This window comes from Tachypleus tridentatus, chromosome 7, assembly GCF_004210375.1.
Source record: "Tachypleus tridentatus isolate NWPU-2018 chromosome 7, ASM421037v1, whole genome shotgun sequence".
Lineage (NCBI taxonomy): Eukaryota > Metazoa > Arthropoda > Merostomata > Xiphosura > Limulidae > Tachypleus > Tachypleus tridentatus.
This window is the reverse complement of record NC_134831.1, coordinates 48709185-48723050: the sequence shown is the minus strand read 5'-3', so window position 1 is coordinate 48723050 and position 13866 is coordinate 48709185. Positions and strand designations below refer to the sequence as shown.

Sequence of the window (13866 nt, the reverse complement as noted above, 5' to 3'; positions counted from 1 at the left end):
AAAAAGAAAAGATGGAGTAAGTAAAATGAGAGAGAAAGACAAGGAACGTAAAACCTTAAGAGTGCTAGAAAAGGTTCTTTGGTAAATATGGCATTTTATGGCACAAAACAACTAGACTATCAACATCATACATCAGGTAAAAAGTTGAAATTAAAGTAAAATTATTAAAATTTGTAAAAAGGAATCAAGGTAAAACAAAAAAGTTTAATATTTGAATTGAAACATAAATAGTATTAAATCCAATTTTTATATATAGTTTACAGCAGTAAGAGAGAAAATTACAGTAATACAAGTTGTAAAGAACTTTCTGTATTATAATTTTAATTATCCTAACTTGCCAGGATGACTAATGGGTAAGTTAAAACATCAGCATTAATCACTTGAAGTTGGCCTTTCCAGTCCTGGTTTCAAGTTATTTGACATTACAGCCATTTCTAATTTCAAATCAAACTAGTACTTTAATTCTTAAAAGGGAAGATCATTACAAAAAGGTCTAACTTGTAAATAGCATTAAAAAAATTAATGGCCTTTAAAAAACTAAAAACATTTGTAAGATGGTCAGTGTCACCATTGCCAATAACACGGTAATGTTATGGATAAACTGTGGGACAAAACATGTTTAAAATGGTGTCATTTTTGGGAGTTGTAATGACAGCAAGACAGTACAATGTGGCTTACTGTGACCCGAGTGTCACACAAACAACACATTGGTGCATCAATTGCAGATAAAAAAAAAGATGAGTTAAAATCTGTGACCAATGCATGCTCTATTTAGGACAACTTCCTCTTTCTAATCCTTACAGAAGCAAGACAGCCAAAGTCCAATAAAGGGTTTTATTGTAAAAAGCTTGTTTTCATGTTACTCACTTCAAGTTGACTGCCAACTGGCAAGTAGCTGAGCCTTAAATACAGGACCATAGTCCATGTATGGAACAGGCACAGCAGTGATAGTGCCAGAGCATACAGACTTAGCTACAGTGTTGGTGAGCTCATTCCCAATAATACCAATGTGGTCTGATATCCAGAAAAACTGGACAGAAGTGTATGTTAAAGAGAAATGGGCCAGTCAGTTTTGAATATCAGCAAGAACATGGTGAGAATTAACGTGAAGCAATTTCAGGGCCATTAGAGAACTAAAAGATTCAGTAAAAATAGTGAAATTTGAGTACTGCTTAGCTTCTACATGATCCAGGGCAAGAGAAATGGCATACAGTTCAGCAGTGAACACAGAAACTATAGAGGGGATTTGGTATGCAGACACTGAACAACAACAATCCATGAAAGAGCCCACAGAGTAACCTGATTTTGAACCATCCTTACATTCCTACTTATATGGATTTATATCAATATAATTTGGAATGGAAAGATATTTCAAAAGATTTTCAGCAAATACCAGATGATAATTCCAGTTGGGAGTATCTGCTTTTCTCAGATGACTTAAAGAAAGATCACATTTGTGGATTGTAATAAATTGTGGTTGGATGGACTGACCAGTAGATACAATGTTATCCAAGGACAAACCCAATTTATACAACTGCACCTGGATACAAAAGCCAGAAAGAACAATAGCAGATCATCTGTTCTGAAAAAGCATGACCTACCAAAAAAGGAAAACAAGCCCAGGTGGAATTCTGTGGTAAGGAATGAAGTTTCATAGCATACAGTAACAACACAGTTGCAAACTGCAAAGGTGTAGAGGAGGTTCATGATACTCTGTGTATAAGCTATGGACTGGGGAAGTGCAGAAAGCCCCAGTGCATAGTTGAAGTCCCTGATGATGAATGGGGTCCAGCATTTTTGAGGCCAAGGTCCTGGCAGATTTATAGACCAGTGACCCATAGTCTAGTTTTGATCAAATAAGAGTGTGATATATCTATAGAGCATCAAATGGTTAAATAGACGATATGGAAGATGTTCAGTGTTCTTGTACACTTGACTCACAGCTGCTTGATGTGTGGTATAAAGGTCAGCTTACAGTCAAAGATAAGCCCCAAAACTTAGAGACCACTGATACAGAGTTCAGGATCAAGATGAATACCCCATTGTTAGCAAAAGTGTATGCAAATGGTTTTAGAGAGAGACAGAAACTAAAACTGGTTACTGTGGTCCATTTCAGTAAATGATTGAGGGCAGTTTGTAGCTGCCGCTCAATATACCTCATGTTCGACAACCAACATGAGATGTGAAAGTCATCAATACAACCCATTTGCAACAGTAAGAGGGACTTGTTCAGTGGTGGCATTATACTGAAAAGTGTGACACTCAAAACACAGCCCTGAAGGATTCTAAGTTCTTGTAGAAAAGAACGGGAAAGTGTCAAACCCACACAAACTTGAATTGCCTCTCCCTTAAAAATTTTTTAATAAAATGAGCAAATGACCTTATAACCATATAAATGAAAGTCTCACAAAATGCCATACTTCCATGTAGTATCATAAGCCTTCTCAAGGTCAAAGAATATTAATACTAGATGTTTTGAGAAAGGCTTCTCAGACTGATGTTTCAAGTTGAATCAGGTGGTCTACAGTGAAGTGTTGTCATTGGAACCCACACTGGGTGGGCAAGAGGAGGTTGTTTGATTCGAAGAACCAAATGAGACATTGACCATCTTCTCTACGGTCTTACAGAGACAGCTTGTCAAACCAACTTGATGGAAGTTTGAAAGAATCTTGGGATCCTTCCCAGGCTTAGAAAAAGGTAGAATAATAATAGCCTAGCACCCGTCATTAGGAAAAGCATTCTCCTGCCAGATCCAGTTAAAAACAATCAGAAGAATAGCAAGAAAAGCAGGAGATAGATGGCACCGCATCTTGTAGTGCAGTAGCATACATACAAGATGAAGTGGTGGATGTCAACTTTTGAGCCTCAGGGTAAGTAATGTTTTGAATTGTCTTCAATTGCTGCACCTCTTTTTCTTCCAACCACTTATGGCAAGAATGAAAGTAAGAAGGGTGAGAGCCATTGCAATTGATGCAAGGAGAATTCATTTCACACTATCATGGTCCTTGACACTGCAATGACCACATGTCAAGGAATCACAACATGGTGTCTTCGACTGACCGAATCGCTCACACTGAAAACATCAGAGAAGGTTTGGATCGTGTGGCCAAACCTTGCAATTAAGATAACCTGTCTTGATGGTGGCAGGTAGACCAGTGATTTAAATGTTGAAATGAGGACAGTGGTTGGCATCATAATTCCATCTTTGTGAGTGGAGATATACCTCACTGAAGAAACTCCTTGGGTGGAGAAACCAGTGAGAATCTCTGACTCAGGGATATTCTACAAATCTCTCTAAACAATAACTCCTCATAATTAATTCAAAGTAGCATGGGGAGTAACCTCAATGGGTATATCCCCAATCACCTTTGAATACAAGAGGAGTTCATTATGCTTAGAAGTGGATGTTTCCACCAATATGTCACCAGAGCAAAGCTTTTTCACTGATTTTGGAAAGCCAGCAAATTCCTCTAATCCCTTCTGAATAAAAAAGGAGACATTCACCCTAAAGGTTTGTCTGAAAAAGAATGTAATATCAGAAAATGAGGTACAGGTGTTACAGGTGTTGAAGATTGCTGCTCAGAATCTTTAAGACGTGGTTGTTTACCTATAGACTGTTTTTCACTGTTTTAATTTTTTTATTTAGGGGAACCATTATAAAGAATATTTTATTGCCCACTGACTCCATCCACCATGGAGCCCTACAACAGGATGCACCATGTGCCAAACAAGGACACTACAGCAACACCAAGATTTCATGAGCACTATACCCAAACACCAGCATCAGATACAATGTCCACAACACCTGTTGAGAACATCCAACACTGGTACTGGGTTGAACCTAGCCCAAGTGGGCCAGCAGATTGACCCTAGGAGGGTCACCCCAAAGCTGTCCGTCTACAGGAATTCAAGACCAAAGTGGTATGTTAGAGTTGGACCACTCAACCACCAGGATACCCTCTTCCCCTTCACAGGTCGCTAAGCATGGCAAACACATGGATGGATGTTTAGATCCCAGAGGAGGTAAACTGAAAGAACAGAAACTTCTCTAGGAGGTCCCCTCATCATGTTTAGGAATCCATACTGAGGGGCACTGGAAAAGGAAAAACAGAGAATGGTAACCTGGGAGTGAAGGGCACTGACAAAACCAGAGCCCAAAATCAATTTCAAAGAAGAGTTGCTGCTAATAGTCATGACAGTTAGCCATGTAGGAAAGAATCAGAAACTTGAGTTGACCCCTGAGGATTGATGGCAAACAGAAGTACCCATAAAGCAGTAATTGAGAAAATCAAGTAAACAATAATATATTGCAAGCAAGCAGTGTTAGTCTGTAATTCCAAAGAGAAAGGTATCAAGGCCAGTTCTGTCAGTAAATGGGCATGATGAAGTTCTTAGATATAAGAGATATGGATGTTCATCCTACTGATGAAATCCCAAAACAAAGTAACCAAGGTAAAACAGAAACAGGAAAGGAAGAAATGAAAACCAAAGTGGCAAAGAAATAAAGAATAGGCATCACCATCAAACTATGGAAGTTATAATAAAGCTCCCCAGTAAAGAGTTAAAGAGTAGAAATAAAGGAGCAAGGTAAAAATAGACAAAAGGAAAAGATTTCTGGAAGAAAAAAAAAAGACGAATGAAGCATCTCAAGGAGAAAGAAAAATATATCAGATTGGCAATCATAAAAGTACCATGACAAGACTATAACAGAGGTATCAAAGATAAGGAAGTCAAGGATGAAAAGAGAAAACAGAGCTGAGAAATACAGAGGCACACTAAGTAAAATACCCAAAGAGACATACAATACACAGGAAAAAAGAATATCATATACCTGATTATTGAGACTAGCAAACAGTAAAGAAGGAAATGCCTGTTCTCCTCATCAGGGTGAGAAGAGTAAGAAATAAAAGGCCAAAGATGCTGAACTAGCTTAAATATTCCATAGGTGAGGTAGGCTCACAAGAAATAATAAAATGACAAGTGAATCTGAAATGGAAAAGAAAGAAATAGAATGGAACAAATCCCCTGATATACGTATGGAAGTATGTCATCAGTTAACTTGTTGATACAAAATGTTATATCACACCTCAACAAGGCTGTGGAAATTAAATTACCCATAACATCAAAAGAAAATGCCTAAAAAGGAATGTTTCAGTCTTAATATAGTTCCATATATTTCATTTGGCATATGTTACTAAAAGTTGCTTAAAGTAAAAATAAAAAGTAGTGATCACATGGATGAAAAAAACAGTATAACAAGAACTAAAGCAATATAGCACTAAAGAGAATGGAAGTCAATTAAAATTAAAACAGCTGGAAGCTTAAAATATTCAGAAAACAAACATATCTGAATAAAGGCAAAGCCAAAGAAAAAATAAGTCTGTGATTATGTGCTAGTGCTCACAGGGATTACCATACTTGAAGGTCACTTCACCCTCATATTGATGTAAGGCTACAATATCAAAATGGTTACATCATAGGCTGATGCACAGACACTTGTACAGGTGAGAGCTTGTTCAAAGCTGGTGACATGCATAGTAAACTTCATGGCAATTGTGCACAAGATAATACCTCTTAGTGGTGCAGAGAATTAAGCAGCAATTTTTAAGAATACAATTTAACTGATAACACACAGGAACAAAAAAAAAAAGCTAATAAAACTCCATAAAAATTCCAACTTCTACAGTTTATTCACAAGTCTTCTAAACTTCTAATTAGGTTCTATTGCTCTTCTCTGCAAGAACTCAGTCTAGTCACTTTTCCATGAAACATTATTTCTTAACCCTTTTGGCACTGAATAAAAAATTGTAATGTTTGGCATGGCGCTGAATATATATTTTTAATACTTCAACTAATTGTGGTATCAGTACTAAAAGCACGATATCTCGGCAATAACTCAACAAAAGTTCCTGAAATGTTCAGTGATTGTACCCAATACTATATATGTTAAATTCAATACATAAGAATAACAGGAATAAAGGAAGACACCCTGATACACAACAAAGAAGTACCATGTAAAGCACAATAATTTGTTATAAATTGTATACAATTTGTGCAGCAGCCTGTCGACAGTCTTTGTGGTTATGATATATCTCATGGCATGGTAAAAAGCACATGGGGAGATTGCACTGTTTGCAGAAATAATTAGTCTGCTTTCTTTTCTATCCAGCTGTGTATCTATTGCTGCAAACAGTACAATCAGGTTTGTGTTTTTTATCTTCATATTGTCCAATACTATGTCTTTCCACCAAGTGCTGACCTTTATCAGTACTTGGTCTTCCTTTTCATTTAGCTTTGCTGACATATCCCTCCAGCAAATTTTGAATAATCTGCTCTCTGAATAGTATTGGAGATACCGAGTTTTCACTGTTGCTCCTGCAGTTTGCACAGTATATTATATATCTGTCAACAAGAACTAGCCTTGGTCAGTCAGTTCATGCAATAAGTTATATGACCCTAACTACACCATGTGCTTACCTAAAGCAGGGACAGATTCCAGGCCACGAATGTCTTCATTATCACTCTCGTCCTTTAAAAGTAAGCTTTCATTATCATCTGGCTTAAATTCTTTGTCACTCTCTTCATCGTTAAAAATAATATCGATTACTTCTTTAGTGGTATAAGTTTTACCTTTCGACATTGTAACAACGTCACAAGTATCAACAGAATATGCAAGGTAGGCATCTTCTAAAACAATGAACAGTATGATCTATACAGGGTAGAAAACAAAGAAATCATGTGGCCTCCGGTTTAAAAACCTGCTGGGAATCCTAAGTAAACAATGAATAAACGTGGTTCTAGCCTCAAGTGGGTCTACTGGCCTGTGTGATTATGACAATTAGCCATGAGGGTATGTTGTTTACATCTTGTTGACAAAGATTGCCTGCCGTGCTCAGCCTTCAAGTCGACTGTGGTCGCCAACCTCGCTGAAAGTGTTAAACCACTAAGTTTCACTCCACAATGACAAATAACTTAAACATGCTTTATCAATTGGTATTTGAACTTTGTATGTAGCTGTATTCAAAGCTGAGCTTTATTAGTATGTGTTAAGATATGCTATGAAATCATAAGAAGGTGGAGCAAAAGTGATAAAAATGGAAAATAATGATTAAAAAAAAACTTGAAATACAAATGCTCATGAGATGATAGTTTAAAAAATTCCAACATGTTTTGATATTAACAGAAAAATAGATTAATATCAAGACATATATCAACATTACGTGCATCCAAAACAACCTTCTGCATGACACTGTTATAAACAGGAATGATTTTTCCACTTTCTCTATCTCAGACTGCAGTAATCCAAACTGTCACATATTTTTAGTGGATGTGCATCTACTGGAGTTTTCCTTCATTTATAAAATTTCAAGGTAATTCATTTAGAAATACCTAGGATATAGTATCTCCAATTTTGATTTCTTTTTTTAAAAAAACTTCTTTGCATTAAAAAGTATGGAAATTATTTGATAAAATACATACTTAACTTTTATGGATTTTTTTTTCAAATATGTTATGCTGATATATCATTTGGTATAAATATAAGCCACATCTACAAAGTTAGTGAAAAGAATACCCAATTTGAGGGAAAAATTTTTGCATATGCTCATGCAGACACAAGCTATTAACATTTTTACTGCAGGTTCACTGAAGAGTAAAAATGAACAATTTTTAGTTTTTTTCATTTGGATTAAGAATGGCTGATACAGAGCAGCAAAATTATAAGATTAAAGGATATGCAGATACACAAGTATTGGTTAGGTCAAGCAAACTAGATTAGCAGTTTCTTGCTCATGTTTTCAAAGGAATCAAAAAGGTGGACAGATATTGATTATTCACTGCCAACTTTCAACATTAATTTACTAAACTGTTTGAAACTCCTATTTAAAGAGCATTTAGCATTACATGACATTAGCTTGAATAATTAACATAAATAATGATGCTTAATACAGCTGTAACTATGATGACAAAAAATGTTAATCTAACTTTCATGGCATTACTATGATGAAAGCTATTAACACTGTTTTAGAGAGGGCAACTACTACCATATATTTTAAAGACTGGTTGGTTCTGTAAAGCAAATGTTTGTTCTAAATAATAAGGTTACAATCATACAGCTAATGTAGGTTACTAAAGAGTGTCACTTTCTTACTTGGTGGTGAGTACTGACAAGTCATATTTAATCAAAACCAAAAAACTTGAGCATGCAATTTAAGGAAATGAAATCAAAATTGGTGGCCAAACTGGTAGCTGCATTAAAAGCACCAATAATAATTGTAATTTACAGCAAATATTCATTCTTAGTTAGCCAGGCCACATATTTTTTTCCCAGCTTGGAGCATTATGGTGGGTAATGTCATTCACTGAATCCTTTTCTAGTCTTACCTATTTTCCACACCTCAAATGAGATACTGTTTACAGGTAAAACCTCTATTTTAAAAAAAAAGTCCTGAACAGGAATGAAAATTTTAACATTTTCTTCATTTTTCTTTGTGAATAACATTAAATAAATGTCATAAAATGACAAATTATCTATATCAAAATAGTTTTAATGAGACACTGGTGAAATATAGTTAGAAATATTTTTACTTAAACTGTGAAATTTAACCTGGAGATATGCATTCAACACCAGAAAGGTGCTCACTGGCTATGACAGAATTAATGCATATAACCTCTTCATTTCAAGGGGTAATAAAACATCATTGTCCAAGCTGCAGACTGTAACTTGTCATTATAAAAATTAATACAAAACAAAACAAATTTTATATTGTTACAATAAAAAAAATATAAAACTATCAAACATTGAATTTCTTTCCAAACAAGAATATTCATAAGACCATTAGTACTTAAATTTGATAAACTTAATGGGATTTTTGAAAATGCATTTATGCCTTTTCATTCCAGCCTCACCAAAGAGCTTAAACCCTTTCATAGTGCAAAATGGGTCAAAAACCATGTCATCTTGTTTATTGAGTTGCATTGAAAATGTTATTAAACTACTACTTTATTTGTCAATAAGTTTGTTATCAAACTGTAGATTATAATTCAAACTTATAATACTATATACGAGTTAATTTCTTAATTAAAGAGTAAATATTAAAAAAAAACTAAACATAGATTTTAGTGAGTCACATTATAGGTTGAAGGCAGCACTGTTTAAAATTAAACATTTGCAATGTCAAAATACTAAATTCATACTTTTGCACAAACTTGGAACTCAAATTACCAATATTAACAAGTTATCACACAAAACAAGAACCTCATATCTTTTTATTTTGCCAAGATATGGCTTTAGTACAGAGTCAAACACAGTGGCTCCAATCACTTTTCTCCATTTTTGGAAATGGCCCCTTATAAACACTTACTTCAATATATGATGTGAATAACCAACTGACAACTTAAAATGTCCCCCTAATGATTTTCTGTGAAAAAGCTACCACATACTTTTGAACCAAAATTTCAAGGTAGGTAGGTTGCGTCTTTAGTCTGCTCAAAGTTTCATATTTTTTAAAAACTTAAATACAGCTTAGTTACTAACTTTAATAAACTATAGTGGAATTCTAAGGTATGAGTATAGTTACATGATTTTTGGTTATTCAACTGAATATATAAAACCTTAAAAAAATATTTATCTCCTCTGTGTGAGAAATTTTAAATGGCTTAGCAATGCAAGTCTGGCAACATTTTATTTTCACATTATTATTATTAACCAGATTAGTTAACTTCTTCAGATGCACACCTTTTCTCGACTGCAATTTCAACCCCAAAAATCTCACAGAAAAATATTATAGATACTAATGTGGTACAAGACAAGTACAATACATTAATCTCCCCCTTTAATATTAAATATTTTGAAATATTTGTATTTTATATTAGTTCAGTTTGGAAGCACTCTCTCTCTCAAGTACATAATTCAATTTTCCCTTCTCTCATGCACAAGAGATATGGTTTCACTAATTGGCAATTACCTATTTTCTTACAAAAAAAAGACAGCTCATGCCCTTTCAAGATAGACAATTTGCTTTTCTGTTACTGTACCAAATAATGACCAAAGGCTACCATGCCTTTGTAATAAGATCAGTGGACAGCGTTTAAGCATGTGAAGTGCAATCATGTTATTTTGTATTTAAAGTACTGTTTGTTCTTGTAACAAAAACTTTCATAACATTTAAAAACTCAACTTTTCCTATACAAGTTTATGCAACTTTAATTTTCAGCGAGTTAGAGTTTGTTTTTGCTTATCCCCATCGATACAGGTTTGGCCACTTTGATGAACCTTGCAACCATCAGGTAATCAAATGGTAACCAAGAAAGCATCCATACTATAACTTCAAATGTATTAAGTTTACCTTCACACAAATTGGCCAGCATTTAGTAAACAATAAAAGTATTTCAGTCATAGAAAACAATTTTTAATTATGTATTTTCATAAAATATCAAAACATTAATTGGAATCATTAATTGCTAATGTAAGTGCAATATAATATTCATGTTAGGTTTCAAAATATTTCCATTGATCTTAAAGTTTTCAACTTTACTTTAATTCTATGTTATTTAATTTTAGAATGAATATTTAAAAGATTTAATAATCTTTTTACTAGAACCTAAAGTCTACCTACTATAGTACATGAATATAAGAACACTTCTCTTAAAGACAGTATATCTGTCAATGATACTGTAATTTGCCCTCAGATGCCCATTTACGTGTGATTAAGAGTAATGATAAACGTTAAAAGGAAAATAAAACATCAAAAGCCAACTATAAGTGAAAAGGTAAAGATGTGCACAATTATGGATATGACCAAAATAAAATCTTTTAAGATTATTCTATGAAAACGTTTTCCCTTTCTTAATCTTTAAGATTTAATTTTATTTCACACTAATGGTAGTAGTTATAGTGAGCAATATGGCAAGGAAAATAAGAAATAAATATAAGAATTTACCTAAAACAAAACAAATGATATTTACTTAGAAGGTTCATGAGATTATATATGTGACATCTGAAAACTAAGGAAAATAAAGTATTTTTCTACTAAACATGAAAATCACCTTGCACTCAAACTATTCAGAGTCTAAGTGCAAATAACTAAAATAGATAACAAATATTTAGTAGAAATAATTAATTAAAATAACCCTTTTTTGTGTACAAAATATTCAATCTTCAACACTATCTTACCAATTTTCCTAACAATACATTAAGAAAGCTCAGAGTTAACGTATGTATCGTTGAACTTGTAATATTCTCGATATGAGCTACATCTCATGAACCTACTAATCACCAAATGGTTAGTTAAACTTTAAATGCACATCTGCAAAAGGATGCATACACACTTTGGCCTACCCATATTGAGAAGGTTAATGTATTTGAAAACAACAGGAGAGCTGATTATAAAATATTTGTTGCAAAGATTGTATTGAGGGAACACAGGTACAAATATCAATAAAACTTCAGAACATCACATCTATATATATTACCCTGCTGGAAGCAATGATTTCCCAAAGATGGTTAAGTAAAAGAGACAACTAGAGAAAAAGGAAGCCATATCAAAGCAGATATTCTTGATTTGAACACTAAAATATTCAAAGTAATTACCAACTGCTTAATGGAACTTACAGCTCTAGATGATTAGTTGTTTTTATCTGCAGAGAATACTAAATTTCACCATCTCATTGGAAGACTGGGGTCTAATTAAATAATGTCAAGCAACAGGTTAATGTCTGACACTCAGCCTGCTAGAATTGTACCTTATACAAATGCTGCTTGCTGATTATCATGTATCAGCACCATGATTTACAACTGCTGCAGCAAAAAACATAAGGTGTCATATTAAGACTGCAAAGGAAGGACATGAAATTGAAAGAATAACCACTGAGGGAAAACCAAAGGAATGACACAACAAATATAAATATGAAGGAATGTATACCTTGGATAAGCACAGCCTGGGAGAGGTGGACCTAATAAAGACTAATAAATTCATCTTTCTCGAATTGAGGAACAATGAGTAAATGGTCAGAGAAGAAAACTTCACTCTTGCATCTCAAACCAAGTTTCTCATATCATTATCCCAAACAGCTTGGGATTCTAGCTCTTAGTAGTGCATTTTTGGAGTAGCTACTTTTTTTTAAGACAAGCCTTCCCTGCAAGAGATGCTATATGAAATACTCTTGGCTTCCTAACTGAACAAACAAATTATTTAGGATTATTATTATTAGCTTTTATTACTACCATTTCTATGAAATATACCACATCATACATAAATTTATTTTCACTTCTTTTATTAATTTTTGGTTTCCACTGCTTGCAAGTATATTTGCTTAGTGTTTTGAATATGAAACCCATTTTTTGTTTTTCAAACTGGCAAAGGCATCAGGTTGAACTTTTTTTTTATGGTGGCTTTTCTGTTCTGAAGTTAGAAGTTAGTGTTTGTTTGTTTTTTAAATTTCGCACAAAGCTACTCAAGGGCTATCTGTGCTAGCCGTCCCTAATTTAGTAGTGTAAGACTAGAGGTAAGGCAGCTAGTCATCACTGCCAACTCTTGGGCTACTCTTTTACCAACGAATAGTGGGATTGACCATCACATTAGAATGCCCCCATGGCTGTAAAGGCAAGCATGTTTGGTGCGACGGGGATGCAAACTCGTGACCCTCAGATTACGAGTTGCATACTTAACACGCTTGGCCATGCCGGGCCAGCAGTTAGTGTTAGCAACTTCTAGTGAATATGTCCTGAAACCCCATGTAGAAAGAGATTAGATTTGTTTTTAAATACGTTACCAGATGCAATGATGTATACCTATGCAGAATGCTTTAAAAGCTAATATGGTTACAATGAAAATTATACGCTTATTGAAAAATCTATGTCCCTGGGGTTGAACACAAGTAGTAATTTTTTTTGGCCTAAATTAGTGAAAGCAATTTTTTCCACTAATGTTAGTTACATATAAACATAGTGTAGAAAACATCATGGAAAAAATGAATTAATTTATTATTACTGAATAGATTGAAGTTGGCATTATATTTACTAACTCCCCCAATGACAGAATACACCAATCTTCTCTGTACCTCCAATTAGTTGGCCTTAGTTGAATACTATTGTAAATCCAAGTGTAGGAAAATATCACACCAACATTACAGTACTCTCAGATTTCATATGTACTTCCTCATCATTTTTATCAGTATAACTTGTAAAAAATTATAATGCACAATGGGAAGTTTACTCAGTTAACAATGGTCTTCAAGATACCATTGGTTTAACTCTTACACTAAATGAAAAAATGCACAAGATCTACTGTTTATATGCTGATTAGAATACCCTACTTATCTTCTATGCTTTTCTTATCAATTCAAATAGCTTACAGCAGTGGTTCTGAACATATCTGAACCAAAAACAATATGAATTGTACTTATTTTGGTGAACCATGCAAAAACAAACAAATAAACAGAAATTTACTATATTTTATCACAATGCTTTTATTCCAAAACTGCATCAGAAAATTCTAAAATATTTTCCACTTGAGATTCCATGCATACAAATACCTTTTAAGTTTTTAATATCTCAAATTACATGGCACATAATGGAATCTTTGAAACAATTCTTTTTCTCTGATTACACAACTTTTTCATTGACTGATGAAGAAAGTCTGCAGACCACAGACTGGGAAACCTGTAGTTTTATGTTTGTCCACATTCAAGAGGTTAACAGCCAATCAATCAGCTAGTGTGGGTAGGAATCAGAAACTCTAAAATGTATGTGGAATGCATTGAGAGTTAGTAATACTGCAATGGAAAGTGCAGATTTATTAAAATGTCAATGTCCTTGTGTTTAATCCTAGAATTCCAAAATGGTTAATTTAGCATACAGATTTAACT

At 33.9% G+C, this 13866-nt stretch overlaps 1 protein-coding gene across 1 annotated transcript in view; it reads right to left on the bottom strand.

Moving 5' to 3' along the window:
* LOC143255608 (bromodomain-containing protein 7-like) overlaps positions 1-13866 on the bottom strand; it is a 102016-nt gene that overhangs the window by 60609 nt on the left and 27541 nt on the right. The gene's annotated exons all lie outside the window — the stretch shown is intronic.